This window comes from Parus major, chromosome 1, assembly GCF_001522545.3.
Source record: "Parus major isolate Abel chromosome 1, Parus_major1.1, whole genome shotgun sequence".
Classification (NCBI taxonomy): Eukaryota; Metazoa; Chordata; class Aves; order Passeriformes; family Paridae; genus Parus; species Parus major.
This window is the reverse complement of record NC_031768.1, coordinates 47,359,181-47,378,700: the sequence shown is the minus strand read 5'-3', so window position 1 is coordinate 47,378,700 and position 19,520 is coordinate 47,359,181.

Sequence of the window (19,520 nt, the reverse complement as noted above, 5' to 3'; positions counted from 1 at the left end):
GTCTGAAATTCTATGGAAACATATAATTTGAAAGTCAAAATTATAAAGATCAAAATGAAGTGATTTTGCTCTGCTGAAGCAAGTACTTTAATTAGCTCACTTCCAGGAAAGGTTTTGGGGGCTGGAAGGGATGGTTGAGGGTTTTCTTGGGTCAGCCAACTAGTCCTTTATGATAGAAAACTCTTCTAACAGGATGATTTTTTTCTTATTTGTAGTTCCAACTGTATGAGCCAGGACAAGGGAAGAAAAAAATGGACAGAATCAGAACACAAATGTCTTTCAAATCTAAACATATTTTCACCTACTCCAGAGAAAACTCCTATGCTGATCCGATTCTATAGTTTCAGATTATTTCTATGGGGTTTATTTGTCACTCACTGGCAGCCAAAACTTGAGCTAATCAGGAGGGAGTCTGTTAAAAAAAAAGCGTAGGATGGTATTAGTCCCTCCTGGTGACTGCAAAGTCCTTCACAGAAACTTCCTTAGCTCTGAATGCCCAGATGTTGCTCTTCGTAACACATTCATCATCAAATACTATTGCATAAACAGAACATAGAAGTCGTTCTCTGAATACATCATTTCTCACACTCATTATTGATGAGTTAAAGGTTATCAATAACTCCGGGAAATACAATAAATGGCCTATCTTTTGTCAGACTGCTAGATATCTTTTGCGTGTCCTGTAGTTGCAACTAATTTCTGAGGCTTGCTTGCCTTGATCTTAGCTTTTATTATAACATTGTTACATACCATGCATTGAAAAAAAAGACTACAAACAGCCCAAATTCAGTCATGGCACTCTTCATAAAAAATAGCTAACCTCACAATGATTTTTAATTTAAAACCAGTAATTCTGAATTCTCATTTTTGCCAGATTGAAAAACTAGGGCTACTGAATGCATTTAATGTAAAGATGCCTACAGTGGATGCCTACATATAAGCACCACCAATGGAAGGAATGCACAGTCCTAAAATGCAGTTCATGCATGCTGTTGTGTTTGTTTCTGTTAGGAAGAATTGCTTCACTGAAAGAGTGCTTAAGCATTGGAATGGACTGCTTGGGGAAGTGGTGGAGTCACCCTCCCTCAGAGAGTTCAATGAATGACATAGAAGTGGCACTTAGTGATATAGTTGCTGTGGTGGTAAAAGGTTGGACTTGAAGATCTTGGAGGTCTTTTCCAACTATAACAATTCTATGATTCAGAGGAGAGGAGCCACATGTCAGACCCACCTGTGTTCCACAGGTTTACCCTTAGGACAGTGTCCTGGGAGGTCTGGCTTGAGACAGCCCATGTCTGATGAGATGAGTCCCAGATGTAGTCAGTGCAAGCAGTAGGTGGAAGGAATCTCCCCTTTCAGAGCACAAATTTTCAGCTGGTATAACTTTTGCTATATCATATTCACTTAGCAAAATAAAACCTGACATATTTTGAAAAGCTGCTCAGTGTTTCTCTCCTGTGGTATTATGTGGAATAAGTTCTTCTCAGAGACACTCATTTCATTTCTTAACAGAATGATTTCTAGTTTATGTATGTGTCTTTCTTATCAGATCTCTCCATCCCCTTCTTTGGTACTTTCTTTGATATCAGAAGGAGATGGTAGTAGATACTCTTTGAATGACGAAAGAAGAGGATGTGATTTTATAACATCCTATGTTCATTCAACATGCAAAGCCTGGACATGTCTAGCATAGGCACTATCTGCTGATTATAGTTGTACACTGCTGAATCCTTTGAGAGTCTGTTTAAGTGCTTAAATAGAAGTAACTCTTATGCACAATGACCCTGCATGCTTTGCCCTGCACATCTGTCCCAGCTGTTTGCAGAATTAGGCACAGAAAATGTACTTTCACCTGCCCACATTCTGAGCTGAAATCACCAACCATCTTAGACTTTTTTTCCTGTGCCTCTTAGAAGAAAAGCAGCATTTAAATCAAGGAGCAGGCACATGCAGTAAGGAGATGCATTTATTACAGAGGGGGAACAGAGACAGAGTAAAATCCCGCTGTGCTTGTCCTTTTTGTGGTACACGTGGAGAAGCAATGTTAAATCAGAAGAGTGAGGAATAATTAATGCTAGTTTGTAGGGGATAACTAAAGCAATATCACTGCAATCTCAAATTGCACAGAAAACTAACTGTGTAGTTGGGAGGTAAATAAATGTCTTCCTATGCTCTTCTCAAAGAATAGAGCAGTTTTGACAACTCATCCAGTTGACTGTCTTTCAAATGTCTGTGCAGTTTTGACTGTCTTTCAAATGTCACTAATTATTTAGGTGGAGGTAATGTTTGTTTCTTACGGGCCAAGAAAATCTGGTTTGCAAGTCTTGGATGCTGGAAGCACTGTAAAAATGTGAATCCCACTTTATAATACATCAAAACATCCCTTCCAAAACATCACTTCTATTTGTGAGGGGTCTGAATCACATACATAATAAGTGTTTTCTGGATATATCAGGTGGAATTGTACATCAAAATTTATGTTTCCAAAATTAATTTATATATCTGTTGTATACGTTTGAACACTTATCTTCCATGGAAAAGACAGTTTTGTCTGATGATTATCTTCTTATATATTTTGTCTCAGTCAAAGCCTCTTAAAACCAACTGTGAACAGCCAAAAATGTTAATGTGGAAGTCAGCAGTATTACACAAAAGTCATTGTTTCATAAGAGAAAAGAGATATTAACTTTAATAATTTAAGACAGTCTCTAAATTAACAAAGAGGAAGTGGACAGTGTAACCATGCTGTACCTTGATGGATGCCTTTTCTCTTTTTTTTTTTTTTTTGCTTTCCAGATTCATAGTGGTGTCACTCAAGTTTCAAAATCCAGCATTACCAATTGCCATCATTACATACAGCCCCACATGCCCAGAGCAAGACACTAAGGCTCATAGCTGCAGCTTTGAGGATGAAGAGCTTTTGTGTCAGTCTACACTAGATAATTGGACCCCTGTACAACTCAGATCAAACCCTGACTTTTGGAAACTAATACTGTTTTAACCAGGAGTCTTGGGGTTGAGGAGGCATACAGGTAGGTGATTACTAAGCACCAAATCCGAATATGGTTTTATTATCCTAATGAGACAAAGTAATAAAGAAGAACAGATGTCAGATGTTGTCAGATGAGAATTTTTTTGTGTATGAGTCTGTTCTTAACCTGTTAACTTGCACAGCTGTATCCATACCTCCATACTTTCTGCAGTCCGCAATGGAGGTGCAAGGGTCTGGGAAGCAAAATACCATGACAGGGATCTTAGAATCATCTTGATTTTTCTTTTTTGTCATCAATTGATTCACCTATGAAGAAGCAGCAATATGGAAAATTACACAGTCAGTGAGTACCTCAGTACTAAAATAAGCTTTTAGTTTGTTGTGTACAAGCGCATTCTGAAAACTTATATTTTCTTTTAAGTTGAAAAAGACGTTTGGGATATTGACTATAAGGCACACATACAGATCAAAATTAATATTCCTTACAAATAGTACTGTTGCTGTACTGAAAATAACTTGGCATTCCTGATTGACTGACAAGATGCTGTGCCTTCACATTATAGTTCCTTTACCTAAGGGAAGCACAGGCTGTCTAGTGCCAGAATGGAATATTTTGCCTAGTCATCCAGATAAGTCATACGGACACAACTATAATGGCTTAGGAGAAAAAGAAGTCTTTTGCCTTGTTCTAAAACATTGTAGACCAGAGATTTGTTCTTGGAGAGGAAGATATGAATGGCTCACATTTTGGGGAGCCAGCCATATCCCCACTTTCTGAAATGGAATCTCAGTGGTGACTGACTGTCTGTGTCAAGAAGACAAATTTAGGAAAAAAAAAGCAGGCAGGATGGCAGCCTCCCCTGATAGTTTTCTTCTCTTCGAGGACATATACTTGGAAACTCTGAGGCAGTGAGCCAGTTTTCCGTTTCAGCTTTATGTGCTGCTCAATCAGTGCACATACAGTTTTTAAATGCAGGTCTCCACCTTGTCTGAAGGGCAGTAATTAAGTGGGGTTTTGGTTGCCCCAGGCAGCCAGATAATAGGAACTTTCCTATCTTGATGAGCAGTCCCAGAGGATGTGTGCTTTTGGTACCTCCTGACTTGACTTTTGCAATGCACTTGATACACGGTAACCTTGAAAACTGCTCAGGAATGCCAGCGTCTGTGGCATGTGGCAGTCTGCTCACTCAGCCATGTGCCATGGGCAGGGGATTTCTAGCTGGCTTTGGGCTGAGTTATTCAAGTGACTTCCTGCATCTTTTGTCCCAGCAGCAGCAACTGGCTAAGGACGCTCCTGTCTTCAGATTTGGCTTTAGAGGTGGTAAGTGGAAGAGAAAACACATGTCTGTTGAGAGCTGGTTTGGGGCTGGTCCAGGGGCAAGACTTGCCCTGCTGTATGACAACCATTATTTCACTGGCTCATCATAGCTCAATAATTTTGTAATTGGCATAATGTTTTAACTCCAGATTTCTAAAAGCAAGTTGTTTGACAACTATGCATTTACAAGGAGGAATTATTTTCTGTATTGATTGTTCTTATTTTTAATTCAGTTAAATTATGTTAACTCACCCTGAAATTATGAGATTATACTAATTGCACAGTGCATTATTACAATCAAAATAAAAGTTCTAATTTGCAAACAAATGGAGAACACAGCTGGAAATAATGGTCAGCCAGCTTTAAGGAGGCACTGTCATGAAGAGGATTTGCTGATCTATAAGGCTTAAATTAGTTTAACTTTGTAATGCATTGGGATTTTGCCTAAGCATCTTAAGTTAAAAATAAATTGTAAAATAATATTTTTAAAAATTATTTCTTCCTTGGCACACTTAATCCAGCATCTGATATTAAATAAAACTTTATCAGCTATCAAGGTTGTCATCCCTCTCATGCTAGTAATCTGACACAAATGGTAGGGTAATGAGAAGAAAGAGACATGTCAATAATATTCAATACCTTATTAACTGTAAAATCTAGTTCATTTTCCAGGAATAAGACCAAACAGCATCTAGGTGGTCAGAAGTTTGTGTTTAACAGGGATTGCAGAGAATTTGGAGATACTACTGTGAGACATTGGCAGTCCTGATATTTATTCATTGCAACATTTTTAAAAACCCATTTAACTTAAGCCTATGTATTTCACAGAAATTCTTGTCCAATAATTTCAGTGAGCAGTTTGAATTTTGCATTAAAATAAAAGGTAAGAACCTGAGTTGTCCAAGAGACAGAGACAGGAAAGACAGCTCTGTTCATTACCCAACTTAATTTAGTTAATCTGGTTTCTTATATAGAGTTTTTTTCACTCCTTTTTTTAAATAAAAAATGTCCAATTGCTTCCACTTCACAGTATGAACCCTCAAGATTTATTCACAAAGCACAAGAGATGTTTTCCACATGGAGTTGCTTGAGGGATTATAGGGGAAAAAAATGGTACTTTACTCCAATTAAGCCAAGCAGAGCTGAAGATAAAGGACTTCTGAATATCTGACTTAGTGTCTCATACTTTTAAACAGTTCTTCTCAACAGGCTGTAGAGAGAAACTTTTACATGGTATAAATGTAAGACTTTCTTAATCTGAGTGAAACAGTCTGAAAGTGCATAACTCAGGCTTTTACTTGATGTAGATACTCATGCCTTTTTTTTTTCCTAAAGAACTCATATGGCAGGCATTGCAATTTCAAAACAAAAATTTCAGACTGTTTATTTTGAATTTAAAATGAAGTTTTATTTAACTTTTTCTTTCTTAGGTCTCTAATAGAGCCAGTAATTGTGAAAATAGGTGTGTAGCATAATTTTGCAGGACAACTTTTTTTAGGTCATTCTATCACAAAGCCATAGAATCATTTATGTTTGAAAGGACATTTAGGGTGAATCCAGCTGTTAACCCAGCACTGCCAAATCCACCACTAAATCATGTCCCCAAGGGCCCCAAATACACCTTTAAATACCACCTGGGATGGTGACTTCCCAGGTCAGTCTGTTCCAATCTGTGACAAAGTATTTCAGTGAAATACTTTTTCTAATACCCAGTTAAAACCTCCACTGGTCCAATTTGAGATCACTTCCTCTTGTCCTATTGCTTGTTACGTGGGAGAAGAGACTGATCCTCACATCACAGCAACCTCCTATCAGGGAGTTGTAGAGACTGATAAGGTTCCTAATGACCCATCTCCTCTCCAGGCTAAACACCCCCAGCTCCCTCAGCTGCTCTCACAGGACTTGTGCTCCAGACCCTTCCCCAGCTCCATCGCCCTTCTCTGGGCACTCTCCAGCCCCCCACTGTCCTTCTTGCAGTGAGGGGCCCTCAGCTGGACACAGCACTTGAGGTGTGGCCTCAGCAGTGCCGAGTACAGGGGGACAATCCCTGCCCTGGCCCTGCTGGTCACATTGTTCCTGATACAGGCCAGGGTAACACTGACCTTCTTTGCCAGATGGGCACACTGTTGGCTCTATTGAGTACTTCAGTCTGATCTAAGATCTAATGTAAATCATCTGTGTTTCATCTGTTTTTTTCTTTCCAAGGTTAAATTTTGCATTTGAGGCTATCTGAAGAATAAAAGTAATTTTTTACTGTCTTTCAGCACTCTATTAGCAGAGTGGGTAAAATACAGCATATATGTAGCTGCCAGATGTTTTGATGGTTATATTACCTAAAATTTCAACATTTAAATTTAAAATTAGGCTATGCGCTTTTAGTTCAGTGGAACAAAAAAAATGCTTACAAAATCTCTAATTTTTTTATTTATTCCTCTCTATTTTGACAAAAAACTGCAGGAAAGAAAGTCAATACCAGAAATTCTTAGAAACATCTATTTAAATAGTTTGGGGGGGGTGGGCCAGTTTAAAAGGAGACTTCACTCTCCCATGTTTCTACACAAAACTGGAAGGTTCAGGGCAGTTCAAGAACTAGTGAAATGTGGTTTAGATTTCCAGTGTAAGCCCTTTCAAGTACTCTCTGCTTGGTTAATTTCTGTGATAACTGTGTGCCAGGTCTGCATCCACTCTGTACAGAAAACTAATGACAGTACTGGTGACTACTGCCTCTGGTACCTGCTAGTCAAGCAAAGAAAAAGCAAGACAGACATTCCTACAAAACTCTTGGATAACTTTCTCCCATTGTTATGAATACTGATAATGAATTACAATCATTTCCTACATTTAAAGGCCTTTCCTTGGCAGATTTTGGCTCCATGCTGAACTCAGTGCAGGGAAGTCCTCCAGCAGCAGTCCTTCTGTGCAGGTCTTATTAAAGTCAAGGAGGCTACATAGAAATGCTGGGTCCCTGAGCTTCCTCAGACAACTTCCCTGTTGTCTGCCCCTTGTGCCTCCTTTCCCCTGTCCCCACAGGTGTGAGAACCTGTCTGCTTTCAGGCAGACCTGGGCTATGTCAACAGCCAGGGCAGAAAGTGTCAGTGAAAGGCACAGAAGCACCTCTTGTTGATCTAGAGACACAATAATTAAATTAAAATGGTGACACTCAAAGAGCCCTTTCTGTAAATCTTCTAATGGATTTACAAAAAAAAAAAAAAAGAAAAAAAAAAGAAGAAAAATCTAGAGGAATGATCCACAGTCCTCTTGAATGATCCACAGTCCTCTTGTTGTAGATTAACTCTGTAAATGCATTATCACGTTGCATTTTCTTTCCTTTTAGATGGCCTATGCTAAAGCATACAGGCTTATCAAATTACTAAAGTGCAGTTAAAGAAATCAAATTCAGAGACAAAATGAAGTAGCCATTCCCTGCACTATACTCCTCTTACATAAAGGTAATATTTCATTGAAAGGCAATTTAAGAGCAAATTAAAAGATCCCTGTTTCTGTAGGAAATAGACTGGGCCATTGAACACTCAGCTTGATTTGTTTTCAAACAGCATACTTTACGTAAAATTCCAAAGGTAAGAGAAAAAAGAACTACAAATGTAACTTTTTACACCCTAGTCATTGCAGGGAGAGATCAGGGAAAAATGTGAATGTAACTGATGACAGATTTCAGGAACCAGTCCTTAAATTTTCTGGGAATACATGAGACTGACAAAAGGTAACAGCCTTATTACCCCCAAGTGAGCCCTCTTAGATCAACAACATAACATAGCATAACACAACATAAATAGCTTGGCAGCTCCCTCACAAAACAGTCCCGAATTTGAAGCGTACAAAGTAAAACAGATTAGTACGATGTGACTCTAAGACTGCACCTAACCACCTTGGGACAGCTGTGCAAAATTCCTGCTGACTCCAGAGGCCCAGGATCAGGTCCATAATGACTGAAAGGCAGCGTGGCTCAGTTAACGATGAAAGACAATGCTGATTATTTTGCTCTGCGACGAAAAATAGAAATGACTAAGCTCCGAGCAGGAAATTAAGGAGAGCGCCCGCCCGCCGCCTCAGAGGCCTGCTCGGGCCGCTCAATCCGCGCAGGCACCGCGCCACCTGCTGGCGGCTCCGCTGCCGCCGGCCCGGCCCGGCCCGGCCCGGCCCTCTCCGGGCCCCAAACCGGCCCTGCTCCCCCTTCCTCCTCCTCAGAAACGACCGTCAGCGACTGCTTCCCACTGTATGCCTTCCCACTGAGTGCCTTCCTACTGAATGCCTTCCCGCACCGTGACAGGTTAGCACAGTGTAAGGCGTTTTGTCTCGGCCGAGGGACGGAGAGATGGAGTATTTGTTTTCTCGGTCGGGGAAGTTTGCAGAGCTGAACGTTGCCCCAACATCCCCAACATCTGTTTCTTATATTCAAGTCAACTAAACTGGAAGAACTTGGCGTGGCACTGAATAATGCGACAGTCCTGCTGTGCTAATCCGCCGGACAAATGTTAAATATACATTTCTCCTCAAATTCCAAGTCGGGTAAATTCCATTTGAGCTTCGTCTCCTCAGATTCCAAGTTGGGTAAATTCCATTTTAGCTGCCTAATTTTCCATAGCTCTTCTCTAATAACAAGTATTGTTTTGTAGAAGCAGCAGGGAAGAACAGATGCTGTGTTTTTTCCTAGAAATAAATGCATTTTTTCTTGCAGAGGCAAGTTACTTTAAAAAAAATTCACATCAGCCTCAACTATTTGTTCTGGTAAGTGACCCTAAGACACGATAGAATGAGGTACAAGATTTTGTTCCCAAAGCAGAAATTCTAAGCTGAATTATTTGGAAAATGTCTTAGGGACAAATGCACTTTTTTCTGATTTCAGTCGAGAGGATTCTAAGGCAAGAGAGATACTTTACGCATCATTTCAAATGGGAGACAGACCAGACCTAACCTTTCTCTCTCTTGAGTTCCTTTTGTTTTCATGCTGCCAGGCTCCTCAAATCCTAGTTATTATTATGCTTATATCAACCAATCAGTTAAGAAAGTTCTTCTGTCGGTCTTGATCACCTTTCTCAGCTCTCATTGCTGCATTTTGAGATGTTAGGAACCCCTGGGGAAACACAGTACCTGTGCATGTTACCACTAATTGACTTCCACATTGCTGTCTAGTGGTGCTGCCTACTCTTATGTGTAAGGACTGCATGAATGGATTGTTATTAACTCTCCTCCTAGCCAATATAGGCAGGAGATCTTAATAAAACTCAAATATTTAAATCCACTTGGGTAATTTGGGTTGCAGACTCTCGATGTAAGTTCCCAAAACACATCTTTGCAATACTTATTTCCCATTTATTTACCATCCTTCTTCTCTGGACCTTAATGATGCAAGACAAACCATTGATCTGATTTGTACAGTGCTAAAACATAGCCATTGTTTTCAATTATTTTTCACGTTTTACTCTCCAATCATTTATTTTTTTATGCTTAGTTATGCTAATTAGGATAAAAACCTCTAGTTGTAAGCTGTATTTTTCTTTCACGGTGTTTGAAATTTATTTAGTGTAGGCTGTGACAATCCATGTGTTTATAAATTAATGGGGTATAATCTAAATGGTCTAGCCAGCAGAGAATAAAACAATAATGGTAGGTATTTTTTTGAATTAAATTTTAGTGGGAAAAAAATTCCTGTAAGTACAGAATGGAATTTGCATAAGTAACAATTAATTAAGTAGGGTAGCAAACAAAATACTGAAAAGCTGTTTAAATAACACATCCCTTTCATTAGACTTTCAAAATTGTTCTTAGTCACATAAAGATGAATAATTCTTTCAGCTATTGTCCCAAAAATATATCAATGAAGCTAGTTCTTATCAAAATTTAGGTGATATTTGCATACAAAAAGATATTTCGTGCTCAGGAAAATGTTGGATCCAGTAATGAACATACCAAATTTTAAAAAGCTTGGTAACAGAGACGATTACATATGAATAATTTTAAGTCAGTATTATGCATTTTTGTTGTGTCCTTAGCCAAGGTAAAGAAGTTTGCTGAGGTAACTGTATTGCTGCATAGGTGTATGCAATTCTAAGTTGTATTTAGAGCTAAATCTTACATTTATACAAAGCCAGGTCGCTTGAAGATCTGCCTAGAATTTGAAAAACTCTTGAAACAAGAGTTTGTTTCCATCATTTAAGATGGAAACGATTCTCCATCATTTAAGATAAAGAATCATAACAAAAGTCAGAACATTCTAGCAAATACACCTCTGTTATAATTTTGAACATGGAATCAGGGTTTGCAGACTTGCCCTGGAATGCTTTGTTTGCAGTTACCTGAGATCCTACAAAAGCTGGAGATGTCTGTAGCTCTCCTAAACTCACCAGTATCATGGATCATAATGTATGCACTTTTGAGACAAGTAATCAGGGTGAAATGCAAAGAATGAAAGATAAACACAGGGACAAAATGTGTCAATTCTGCTCACGCAGCGAATCATTAGATCAAGTGTGTTCATTTAACCTCACACTCTTTGATCTGCATCTTAAAAATAGCCGTGGAGGCCTGGTCTCTCTACAAGAAAAGAGTAAAATAAATTAAAGTTTTTGAAATTATTTAGTTTGTACTGTCCCCAGATTTTTAAATCTCAGACATTTTGTGCCTCTCCATGTGGTGCCAGTGGCTACAGCTTTTATTTCCATCAGTACATCTCTCCTTGTACATGGGACTGGCTTTTTTCTTTATATATACTTTGAAGTCCAAGTGTCCCTGAATGAGACTTCAAAGCGCTACTGTGCCAAGTGGGTTAGGCTGGGTTGCACATTTGCTGGGACTGATGGAAGGCTGCCCAGTGATGCTCACGATACTGGGAGAAAGCCTTCAGCAATCTGCCTAAAGAAAAGCTGCAGGATGCATCTTCAAACATTGCAGGACTTATCTTAAGGTAACAGGTAAAATCTTTTCAGGAGGAAAAGTGGAAATCAGCTCATGAATCTTGGGTCATTGAGGATACCAATGGAGGTGACAAAAGAACTCCATTTTCCCCATTTAACCAGTCTTGTATTTGTTAAACACACAGCATAAAACAAATATTAAATCCCCAGCATGACAAAATGCTTTATCATGTTTTTCCCACCACAACATAGTGCAGTATTATACAAAGCTAAAAGACGCTTACATGGATTATCTTTATTTTATCCTTTTTCATTTATTTTTTTTCCTTAAAATGGAAACAGTTCACTCCGCCTCCTGTCCCCCCCACCATTAAAGAAAGAAACCCCAGCTCTGTCATGACTGTTAGATTTCCAGGTGATCTGTGACATTTGACAGAGCACTGTAAGAAAAGGCCAGAAAGCAGGCAGGGATTAATGACACTTTTGCCAAGTGATGAATTCTGCGGTCCTGGAAATCTGGCATTTTGCATTCCGTCAAGATCAGAGCCGTTTTTAAGCTGTTTAAGTTGTGATTATTTTCTCACATCTGTTTCCTTGAAAACTAATTGTAGATCTGAAGTTGCCTTTTTTAAATAATTCATAAAAACATAAATCCAAAGGAGAGTGGCAAAGGTATACAGAAACCCAGTGAAGTACAAAGAAAAGGGTCAAGTCAGCTGTAGTTATCTGAGCACTTCTCTGACTCCTGAAGTACTTAATTAGGCCCGTCTGACTGTTTGGCCCTGGGTTGATTTTTTCTTTCAAGAGAGCTGTTGACCTGATGGTATATTAAAACACACTCAGCTGTAGCTTCAAAATGGTTACAGAAAACATTTGTAAATGCTGCTGTTTTGGCAATAGGGAAAAAAAAATGTAGGCTAGCTAGTGACATTCATGCATTTATAATTTATTTTTTTTCATGTTACTGAATAGCCTTTTAGCTCTACCAATTACACAGATCAGCTAGACAACATCATTTAATGTAGGCAACAAAATGCCCAGAAGATCCTTATCTATGAAAACAAGAGCTTCCCCAAGTTTTGGAGGGTCTCCCAACCAGGCAATTAATTGAACTAATTCAAACAAGCCTGTATAAAGTTTATAGCTTCTGGAATTATTGCTGAGCTTACAGAAGCATTTTAAAGATTACATCCTCAAAACTTTTAGATCAATTATTTTACAGTAGTAGTAGATCTCTTGTTTTAAAATGCCTCTTTGTGCTGATCCATCATTTTTCCTAATATAGGCTATTTTTGCAGAACTAATTAGTAACTTATGCCCTGGAGAAAATTCTGTCTGTTGGTTTGTCCTCTTCTTAGAAAAGAGAATTTTTATACTTTTATTCATTGGAAGAAAATCCCCTTCTGTGAAGATGGAAGAAATTAAAAAGAAGAATTAAAAAGAGAAAAAAAAATCCCCAAACCTAAAAAACAACTCAGACTCAACAGAGCTGTAGCCACAGCTGTTTTCAGAGGGAAAAGGGTTTTATCTTTTGCTTGTTTGCCAGTCCAAGGCTTTCCCACTAAGAGCTGTTCAAATGAGCAATCCTGTGATTACTAACACCCTTCTCTTAATAATTTGGATGTGACTTTTCCCTTCTTCCCCACAGCATGGTACCAAGCAGGCTCCCGTTTTATATTTTGTTGTTGAAAGGGAGGCTGTCAGGGTTGACATTCTGAAATATCCATCTGGCTCCTTAAATGCTATCATGTCTCTTTTGTTTTCCCAAGTCTCCGATGAGAAGATGTTTGTCACTTAATTGCTGCTGAGGATCACAGATGATGGTTTATAGGTTTAGGCAAATTGCAGGCAGCACTTTGTTAACAAACGGTAGAGCACAATGGTACTTCATAATTATCCTATAGAGCTCAATTGGCCCTTAACGGCACCTGCATGTACAGCATCAGGGAGCCTTGTTTCAACACAAAAGCTCCTTCTTGTTAATTAACCTGTGTGCACTTGTTACAAATGAAACCTATTTGTTTCCACTTAATATATTTGCAGCTAGTTTAAATATTCATTTATTATTATGCTTGTTAAGTGAGGAGTGGAGAAAAATAGTTTGGATCACTTTCATTAGTATGCATTGAGCTTAAAAGAGGTAGCAAATAGACCAATATGTCAAGTGTGTTCCTTTGTGCTTTCCTTCTTCCTGCTTTGTAGGTCCCCAAATTAGGCTAACAAAGATGTATATCCATTGCTGATTGAAATAATACAAAAGGAATGAAAAGTATAGGAGCCTCTGTGAAAAAATCAACAATTTCTCTGAAAGAGGCTTTGTACCAAATGACAAATGCAACTCATTCTAGCTGAAAAATGCCTTTAAATGGCACGTTTTATGTGTATGTACACATACAGTTTTTATTTGTGTGTGAAAAGCTGTGAAATAAAACTGGATCCAGTATATTTAACTGTTAAGTCTTTATTCATGCAGTTCTAGCACAGATGCCCTTTAATCTTTAACCAAAGAGGTTACTTCTATATTATCCTTATCATCAAAGCAACCTTTTCTTTTTAACTGATAGAAATTAGAGAGGAACTGATAAAAACAGTTGTGTGCTTAATAGAGACTGTAAGTACTTATAAAAGACCATTAATTCAAGTGTATAAAGAGATTAATAAATAGTGATTGTTATTGCTACCTTGCATTTTTATATAGAATATGTCAAATGCTTTTATTCCTGTTACTGGCAAAACAAATAAATCGATTTTGATTATTTGTTTCTGTTTTTGAGTAGCTTTGTGGTCTAAAGACTTTCAATGATTTTTCAATGTGAGTAGTCACACAAATAGTACAGACTGCAGAGGAGGTGCAGCTGAGCAGTCAGGAAAAGCTTAAGTTTCCTCCTTCTTTTTGCTTGACTTTTTGAAGTTATTTCTAAAGGATATTATTACAAGAGAATCTTATCCAATACAGCAGAGTTCCTTCTGACACAAAGCACAAAGGACAGTCATCATTTCTTGATTAGCCAGTGTGAATCCTGAATATTCCTGTTTCCTTCTGAGTAATTTCCACTATCAGCACTGATAGTAGAATCAAGTCCAGAGAATTGAAATTTCCCTTTGCATGTCTGTATCAGCAGATAAACATATTAAATTTAGGTGGAGGAGGGAGGAGCAAAATTTTGTCTGCAAATTAGTTCTTGTAACAGCACAATGAGCAATATCAAAAATACACTTATGTATTGATGTGAGATGTGTTCTAACAGCTGCTGATCTATTGCTGTGATACTTCTGTTTAAAATTAGTTGAATAATGCATTTTAGAATAGGCTAGTACTGCCTCTTATCTTGAGCAATATATCTAATTTCTATCAGTTCATCATGATCATGTATTCTGGCCATTTTATTTCAAATTTCAACTTGAAAAGGGGAATTATTAACACAGAGAAAATTATAAGTTATGTGTATGCTGCACTTACTAGAGATAGGAGTCAGTGCAGCTCAATAATGCAACACCTAAATGGGGAAAGGAAAACTATAAATTTAGTTTTGTATGTGTGTGTGTATTTGTGCGTAGTCATTTTATATATGTGTTTATATTTTAATTTGTTTAGAAGGGAATTCAGTGTTTATATGACAGGTTGAGGATCAAAATGGTATAAATACTCTGTAATCACAGAATAAGCATGAGGGATTTTGTAGCAGAGGAAGCTTCAGCATATCACCCTCTGAAACATACTGTTTTTTCCCATAGTGAGAATATATTTAAGATTCAAATGTTATTATTCTCTTCTTTTAACCATGGCTTCAGTGCTGAGGCTCCCAGTATGTAAATGCAGAAAAGGCCCCTGTGATGCACATGTATCTTGTAGGCTATAGATGGCACTAAATCAGCAGCCACTTTTGGTTATCATTGATTTGCAGTGGATTTCAATAGTTGTTTAGAAGAGAAGGTGCTTATCAGGTCAATGAACATTCAAAGCCCTAATGAACTCTCATTAAAACATCTTTCATTTTCCAGGGCCCCCAAATCATTGCAACTCTCCAGCATGACTTCTTCACTTATTTCGAAAGCAGTTGGAAAACCAAGGCATTATTTTTGCTGCTTCTGTGTTTTTGTGATATTCTTATGTCTCCTGGCAATTTGTAGAGTTACAAAAGCATGGAAGATGCCACTGCTACCAGCTTATATGGCATTTGTTCCTATCAGCTCCACAACAGAATCTGAGAGAAGCAAAACAGCACAGCTTTCAGCAGTTAAAAGTGTGTCTACCACTGTTACAGCAAGCTGCATTTTAGACTCTTTTCATCTCTTCAAAATGCATCCAGCTAGTGAGAGCTTTCTCAGTCCCTCTTTAGATATACTTTTGCACAGTCCCTAGACCAGATCACTGGGCTACAACCGTCTGTTTTTCACCTGTGAAAAAGCAGCAAATCCAGCTGTACTTGGCTCCTGCAAGGTTGCTTCTTCAAAACAGGACATTATTTATTCATTGCAGAGTACACAGCTTTCTGAGAAGGGAGATAAAACAGTGTGAGGCTTATTTCTGAATCTTGCTTATTCCTGGGAGTTTTGTTAACTTTTTCTTTCATAGTGGACACTCCTTTCCTTGCCTAGGAGATACAGGCAGTTGCAGTGTCCCCTACTTTCATTACCTCCCTGAAGCATTTTGTTATAAACACTTCCTTCTTTAGCCAGGGATTTATTTCTTTTCTAAACAATTTGGTTTTCTTTTTCTCTGAAGCTTTGGTCAGGCAAAACACACCTGTTAGCCTGGCTGGAGACAAGCAGGTGCCTGTCTTGCAGTTAATAGCTCCCTGCCTTCTTCGTTGTCACTTGGTTTTTCTCTGGAGATAGCTCATCTTTGCTGTTTTGTTTCTAGCTTGCTTTTACCCTAGAAGCCTCTTTGATTTAATTCTCTGTAGTCAGATGGGATAACACCAAGTTAGAAAATGTAGGTACCTACTGCATACAGAGAAAATAATACTTCTATCTCCCTCATTAATCTCTGAGGGGTTTATGACTCAGAAGATAAAAGAAGTGGAAAGCACTTAGAATAAACTGTGTTCCAGAAGGGGATTGCAAGGCAGGATTTTTGCTAAAATGAGGGCCTGCTGTCCCCTACATAGGTCACTAGTATGTATTCTGGTACCAGGGGGGCATGTGAGTCTTCATCTCTCTCTCTTGCTTCTGATTCTTCTATCCTAGACCTCTCCTCAAATGTCTATAGCAAGTGGTTTTCTACAGTGATGACTGGTATTTTGCTTGCCTGCATGTTTTGATTTCATACCTTCAGCATGTGCAGCTGTTTACATCATGTTCGCTGCTATAATCAGTGATAAAACCTTTCTAGGTGTCTGCCACACCAATCCCAAAATGTCCACAGTCTCATGTGTGCTTCCTCTGTCCACCAGCCTTGTTTTCACATTAGGAATGATATGTACTGCACTGTCTGTTTTAAGCATTTTCTAGCCTGTAAGGGCTGCCCAGCTGACACTGACCAAGGAGGAATCTCATGACAGGTCGTGATGCAGTATGAGTCATTGAGAGGCTGGAAAAGACCTAAAATGCTGCATATCCTGTTATGTACCAGCTTATTTTATGCACAGCCCCTATTCTTTTTTGTTGCTGCGTCTCCCATAAGAGCACACACCACTGAACTGTGCAGTCACCGAGGTTGGAATTTGAGTGGGCACTGGGAAGTGTGCTCCACCTTGTTGCAGAACTTCTTGGAGTCACTAGATGCTGGATGGAACAGTGCCTCTTGGATTTTCTTCTGCTACCCAACAAGCACACAAACAATTGTATTATTAAAATTGACATCTTGCTCTGCTCCAGATGGACTTTCTTTAATACAGGTCTTGGCTCTTAAAATCTGTATGTGTTCTGTTGTTATGGGGATGCCCATACACACACAATATGTACAGATAAAAGCGAGTGCTTCCACAGCTGGATTCACTGCTGGTGATCTTTCCCATAGTATAGAATTAATTTTGGAAATGTAAAATTCAGATATATAAGAGCTTTAAGTGAAATCCATAGAGCTGTTTTCTGAATTTAAACCCCTCCAAAGTCCCTGAACAATGTGAGGTATTTCATGTCAACAGTGTGTTCAGAACAAAAACCTCCAGAGCCAGTTTATACGGGATCACACTTCCCTGGTTGGCTAAACTGAAACATGTAGAAGAGAAATGTGTTTTATGTCCCAGAAGCTCAAGGCCCTACTCAATGAAGAGCCAACATCAGCCTGAACTCATAAGATAACTGCATGATATCCCATTCAAAAATCAGTCTTTCTTGTAAAATATCTTCACAGTGCAGGATTCCTGTTCAGTAGTTAGAAGACCCACTTTAAAGAAGATGAGGATTTAATTCCCCTTTCACTGGCAGAGGTTCAAACCCACCGTTTCCACCTCTCAAGGGACACCCTAATCAATGAGCAACCATCTGTTCAGGGTAAGCAGAGGAGGGCTTTTTCCACTTCCCTTCCTGGTGTCTTCCCACTACAGTGGAAGAAGATGTCATGACTAATTGGGCTCAGTAGCTAAATCACCCACCTGAGAACAGGGGAGATTCTGGTTCCTCCTCCTGGTTCAAAGGCTGCTTCTGCAGTAAGCAAGATGCATTTCATGTGAATCCGTTCCCACACTTTAGGTACTTGAAGAGCTGTAAGCAGAGTGAAGTCTGGGTGAACACCCACAGATCCATATTAATGCATGCAAGGACATGTGTGTGTATATATATGTATATATATATATATATATATATATATAGACATGAAATTAACACCCTTGAATCTTTTTACATACAGTAATTATGACAATAGACCACTAGACAATAATCCCATTAAAAATCCCAGTAAAAAGATTTGTGAGAAGAAAATCTATTTGTTTTTTAAAACATCACTTTTTCACAGAAGAAAAAGAATGAGAGAAAATAAAATATCAGGTTTTGATTACTAAAAACAGGAACAAGATCTTGTTTTTCAAGTAAATAAAAGCATATGTTTTTTGGGAAAAATGTGCATGGGTGCAGATTATATTTTTGTTAGAAATGGCATTACTCATTGAAGGTAAGATAATGTCATTAAATTAGCTGTGGTGTATCTTAGGAGAAGATAGAAAATGTGACATACTGAAAGCTGGGACATGTTTTTCTCTGCGAGAGACAGCTGCTGTGTTGTTGTTTTGCCTATAAAGTGCCATAGATAAAACACTGGGAGTTGGACAGAATAGGCTTTAAGCCATGATATGTGACTCACTGTTGTGTAATTTGGTAATTTCCCCTACCCCCCCACCCAAAAAACACAAGAGGTGAAACACTTTTGAAAGAATTTTGAAACAGTTCTATATATTACAATTGAGGGAAGTGGTTCTAACTTTTCTAGTGTCTCTTGGTGATCACATACCTCATTTCTGTTTATTAACCTACCATAATGAGGTTTTGTTAACCCTTTGTACTGCTGAGTACCATGACTTTTTACATATCAGCTTGGACTGTCACATGGTTGACTTAGCACCAGTGAACACTTCACAACCACAGATTCATTTTCCTCAATTTGTTAAGTGGCTAATTATAAAGGTTCACAAAAGAATTGACACAAGGGAAGGAGACAGCCACACTTCTGTCAGCAGCCCCATGAGGCCTGTACAAGTGTCACTTGTAAAACAGAGCACAAATTAAACAATGGCTATAATAAGATCTAGTGGCTGGTTGATAATGAAAGAAAACTTCCTGTGTAGATGCAAAACAGACACTAAATGGGTTGTTTTTATGTTTGACAACAGGGCCCTTATGTAACTCTTCATGAATTCCAAGTCTGCCGTTAAGGTAATGTTCTTGGACTAGACTAGATGGTAACAAGCTAAATAAAATGACTGCTATTTTTTTTTGTGTCTGTGACTGTGATTTCCAATTTAATTTCCATATCGTAGTATATCACTAAGATTTTTTTTTTAAAAGCAGAGTGCAGTGCATGCACTCTTTCCCAAATAAGTAGATATTTAGGAATTTGTTAGCAGATACAACTGCAAAATGAACAGTGCTGTATTTTAAGAACAAATGCAATCAATGTGTTAACAAATCATTCACTCTATCTACACTCAAAAGCTCCTTATTACAAATAGCTGAATTTAACCTAAAGTATAAATTTAAACAGCAACCTTTTCCACAACTGCAAGATTTCTATACAGTAAATTGGACTTTATTTTGTTGGTTTAGTATTTAATGAAATGGAATGAAAGTCCTTTTGTGCATGTGCTGTTTCTGCCTTCCACACTATAATACTGCTACTCGATATGCATAGTGTTTGCATCATTATGTAAGACATTTGCAAATATGGTATGGTGTGTTTGCC